This window comes from Triticum aestivum, chromosome 2A (assembly GCF_018294505.1).
Source record: "Triticum aestivum cultivar Chinese Spring chromosome 2A, IWGSC CS RefSeq v2.1, whole genome shotgun sequence".
In the NCBI taxonomy this organism is placed as follows: Eukaryota; Viridiplantae; Streptophyta; class Magnoliopsida; order Poales; family Poaceae; genus Triticum; species Triticum aestivum.
Window position 1 is genome coordinate 16,205,348 of NC_057797.1, and position 5,191 is coordinate 16,210,538.

Consider the following 5,191-nt stretch of genomic DNA (forward strand, 5'->3'; position numbering starts at 1 on the left):
GCTCGAGCCACTCGCATGCCGTTCTGCACTTCCGCCATGGCTCGGAAGCTCGCTTGCATGCCTCGGCCACGTCGCCGCTCGCGTTTGACCCGGCCTCGCCATGCCACGCCGCCGCACGAGCTCGCCATGGCCTCGTCCCGCCACGCAGAGCAGCCACCTCTGTCGCTCACGCGCTCGTTCCGGCAACACGCCCCGCCGGGCTCCCGTGCTGCAGCAGCTCGCATGTCCGGCCTGGCCTCGCCCCGCCCCACAGTAGGAGGAGCTCGCACGCCCGGCATGGCCGCGCCCTGCCACACAGCAGGAGCGCGCGGGCCGGGGCGCCAAGTAGGGGCAGAGCAGCGGCGAGCTGCGGCGCGGAGGGGCCTAGCTAGCGCGGCGGCCACGAGCGGTGGTGGGCGGGGCGCGAACTGCGCCGGGCGGAGCGAGCTAGCGAGGCGGCTGCGGCGGTCGCGGGGCCGGGGCGGGCGCGGTGCGCACGGGGCCGTGGCGAGCCGGCGCCGGGGACACGCAGGGCGCGCGAGAGCTGCAACACGGGAGCCGGCGGGGCGACACGGGAGTTCGCTCATCAGGTGTTCGACTGAATGCCAATGCGGACATGCATAAAATGCGTCTGCCTTTCGTTGGGCGTACAAATTGACCCAAACGAAAAAGCGGACACGGACATGAGGACGGACGACCCAAACGGACGAAATGTCAAAAAAAACGGTGTACGTTTGGGTCGGCCCGTTAAAGTTAGCTCTTACGTCTGACACATTCATTTTTTCTTTTGATACGTCACACATTTATCATTATTCTAGTGTTACAGAACAACTGCACTAGGACTGGATGTAGGTAGTACGGTGACGATCCAGCGTTCGAGGAGATAAATATCAGGTAGTACGGTTGTACGAACAGTGCTAGTATCGTCGAATAAACCAGAGAAGAAGGCGGTGTTGGGCAACGGGATGGTTGTGCCCGAAATGGTTAATGGGTGACATGGAGACCACGGTTAGGTGCATCTCCGACGTGGACCCACGAATCTACCACAATTGTTCGGATCGTGTTGTACGGACTAAAGAATCCATTTAACGTGATCCAATATCGGATCAGACGTGATTTTTTCGTAAACCGGAGACAAAAGGTAGAGAAGGTTTGCAGGAGTCCGGACCGATCCGAAACCCTCTTCTAACCGCCCTATCAAAAACCCATCCCTTCTCCCGCGCGCGTCCTCGTCCAACGCCAGCTGCCCGCATTCATGCCAGTATAGAGTGGCCGCTCCCCATTGAAGACCGGATGCAACCTCTCATTGGCGTTGGCATTAAAGCGGCTCGCCAGCCACGCCGCCCACGACACGTCGTCGGTATCTACGTCTGTTCAATACTGGAGACGCGTAACTCGACGGGACGAGACGGATATCTACCACGTCTGTTCAATGCCGATGTTTGTCAGTATGTTGGCATTAACCAGGCTCACCAACCGAGAAACCCGCTCCGGCGCTGTGCATTGACGAACCTGAACGCCTCGCCTCAGTGAAAATCGCTATATAAAGGCGGCTACACCCGGCTAAACTCCACACCACCACAGAAGACCCTCCCCACCCTCCTCCCTTGCACTGCATCCACCATGACTGCTGGCGGTGAAGCTCTATGGGATAGGCTTTCAACGGAGATGAAGTACGCCATGGCCGCCCTTGCCACCGCCTGGCAGAGCCGCTGTGCAAGGCGGATCGAGGTCGGCTTGCCGGCCAGCTCGCCCGATGTCTCCGACAATGAGGACGATACCACAATGAAGACGGGCTCCAACGGCGCCGCCCCCGCCTCCGCGTCTCTTGTGCACGCGACTTCACCATGTAGCAAGCCCAGGCGCACTAGGACGTCGCCATGGCAGAGGTGCTGCCTGCGCCGAAGCCTTTGACGGCGTTCCAACAGACGCAGGAGGAACAATGGTACAACCTGCTCCTCCTGGAGCAGCACCGGCCGGCGGAGGGCCAGATCTACGGTGAGCGGGCGAGCGAGGAGGCCATGACGGCCTTGACCGCGGTGAACCACAACTTCGTCGCGGAGCAACGTGCCATCTACGATGTCGTCCGCGCTCAAGCCGCCGCGGTGGCACAACTCTAGGCGAACGCGGAGGAGAACAATGCCAGTTGCGCCTCCTATGTTCTACTCTTCCTCGCCGAAGACTGCACCTTCACTTCATCGAGCTTATTGCCAGTGCATATGGAGACGACGGATGGAGGATGACACGAGCTTGGATGCCGAGCGCCGTCACAATAGGATAGATTTAGGGTCACCTTTATAAACGTGCACACGCATATCCTATCCCAATGAGCATCTTTGAAGGACTGAGCCGGCATATCATTTTGAAATTTATGAAGTCACCGTAGGCACCTAGTCATCGACGGGAACGTCTACTACCACTGAATGCGCATCGCCGGAAATCCTAAAATAAATCCAGTAACAAATGCGAGCACCAGGACTTGAATCCTGATGGGCTGGGATACCACAGTCCCTCTAACCATCCAATCAGAGGTTGGTTCGCCTTTACACCCTCGTGGGCTGGGGATATCACAGTCCGTCTAACCATCCAACTCATATAATGTAGGAGTAAAAGAGAAGACATTTTCCCAGCAAAGAAATGACAAAAATAAAATGCTACAGATTTGTACGTGTCGGATAAGATATGGCGCATTCAAAAAAGAAAGAAAGATATGGTGCATCGCCGCTCCCCAGCAGTCAGCACGGGAGATTCAGAGAACAATTTGGAACCACAAGGTCGCCCCACTGTCCCCGCCATGCGACAGCCGCTCGTTCCACTCCACCTGCCTTGAACTAGTCCTGGCCATGGGCCGCCCGGCCCGAACAGCCCGGCCCGGAAAAGCCCGGCCCGACGCTGCTCCCGGGCCAGGCCTGGGCCTAGGTTTTGAGCCCGAAGACTAGGTTGGGCCGGGTCTGGGCCCGCTGTTTATGCCATTTACTGAAGAGGCCCGGCCCGAGGCCCGAGGCCCGACATGTTTTTTGCTGTGATGGGCCGGGCTCGGGCCTAAAACTAGGCCCGACGGCCGGGCCGGGCCTGAGTTTTCTACCTCAGGCCTGGCCCGAAGCCCGGCCCGGCCCGGAGGATGGCCAGGTCTACCTTGAACACGTTCAACCAACGCACGCTGACGCCCAAGGCGGCCGGCCACGGCGATGGCTCGATGTTGCGCGAGTGACGGCACCATGTTGCGTCTCTGCTTCAGCTTCGCTCGCGCGCGTCCACAGGTGTGAAACGCGGAAGTTCGAGCACCGGACGCCGCCATGCTGCTGCCACAGTGGGGAATTTAAATAAATAAATAAAAAGATTAGTATGTGATCGTTGGACTGGGCTGAGCTGAGCTTCTAGATAGATAATGGGGGTGGGTTACTTGATTCTTGACCTTGACTTTTACCAGTTGTGGACTTCTGGCTGCAGGTTGCTGTTGCTTTTGAGCTGCACTCTCTAAGAGCATCCACGAGCAGCCCAGCACCAATTTGTTGCTTTGTTTCCCGATTTTGTTTTCTGTGGGTACAAGTTGGTTTCCGTATCAATGAAATGGCGTGCTTCCGCCATTTTTGTACGGCAATAAAAATGGCGACAATCCATTGGCGTGGCGTGGACAAGCTCGCGCGCTCACGGTATTGTCAGGCGTCCGTTAGCATATAGAGATGCGACGTGTGTGGTGGTACAAGTGGCATACAAGGGGATATTTAATGCCCGTACGCAATGACAAGAGACGCCGTGAGAAGGTCGCGAACGTTTAAGGACATGTACAATGGTTGATAAGATAGTATTGTCTTAAATTTTGAATGTAATTTAAAAATGACAAAAAAATGGTTTGGGCAGCACTGGGCGTCGGTGCGCCGGCTGAAAGTTTCAGCCGGTCTGCCCACAGCCGCCCGATCTGGCTGCACGGGGCCGTCAGATCCTAACTCCTATTCTATTTTTTCCTTACCTTATCCACTCCAGCACACAGAGAGAGGAGCGAGCCAGTCAAGGCCGCCATGGATGTGTGACAACGAAGCCCGCGCTTGCCGCCCTGGCACCGCCCGTCCTCGTCGTCCTCGCCGCCTGTGGCGCTCGTCGCCCCGGCCATGGCGCCGCCCGCGCTTGTTGCCCCAGCCGCCCGCCGCATCGCTCATCGCCCCGGCAAGGGCGCCGCCCGTGCTTTGTCGCCTTGGCAATGGCGCCGCTTCGCGCTCGTCGCCCCGTCCATCCATGCTCGTCGTTCTGGCTGCCCGCACTCGCCGGAGATCCCCGAGCTGACCCGTGGTAGGAAATCTACCAGTGTTTTCTGGCTGACCCGACGCTCACGCTGGTTCCAGCCATTGTAGCATTTTTTGTCATGGTTGCAGCTCCGCCACACCAATGATTGACTGGTTCCAGCAAAAAACAGTGATGCTCGTTGTAGCATTTTTTCATGTCGGTCGTAGCAAATGAAGACAGCGGTTGCAGGAAAAAAAAACCTCGTCGCCGCCGTCAAGCTTGCAACTCCACAAGGAAAAAAGCGGATGTAGCAAAATTCCTCGACGGGTGTAGCAAAAACTACAACGGTTGCAACAAGAAAAGTCATTGCTGTCTCGGGACTCAGCTCGGCCATGAATGAATGTAGAAAAAAAAATGAAACGGATGTAGCAAAAAAATCACCGGTTGCAGCAAAAACATATACCGGTTGCAACAACAAAAAAGAAGAAAAAAAGCATCGTGGTCACCATGGTCGCCGTCGAAGAAGAAGCCCGTTCTGGCAATTCTGGACGCCGGTTCCAACAATCTCTACCGTTGAAGCTTTTTTAGTCAACGGTTGTAGCTTTTTCCTTTTCACAGTGCCCGGTTGGTGTTGTTTTCATCTACGGTTGAACCTTTTCTACATAGATGTAGCAAAAATCTTCAGCAGTAGTAGCAAAGTTCTACTGCGGTTGCAGCAAAATCGTCGTTGTCATCGTCGTGAGGTCGAAGCTCCGCCTGATGGATGTAGCAAAAAACATCGCCAGTAGTAACAAAATCCAACTGCGGTTGTAGCTTCCCCTTGCTGTGCAGTTCTATTGAAGCTTTTCCGTCTATGGTTGAAGCTTTTTTCAACAGCTGTCGAAGCTGTTCTAGGTGACGGTTGCAACACTAGTATACGCGGGTGCATCCAGCCATGGCGGCCGGCGAGGGAGCGCCTGGCCGCCGGCGATGGAGATTGTGGTCGCCCAGT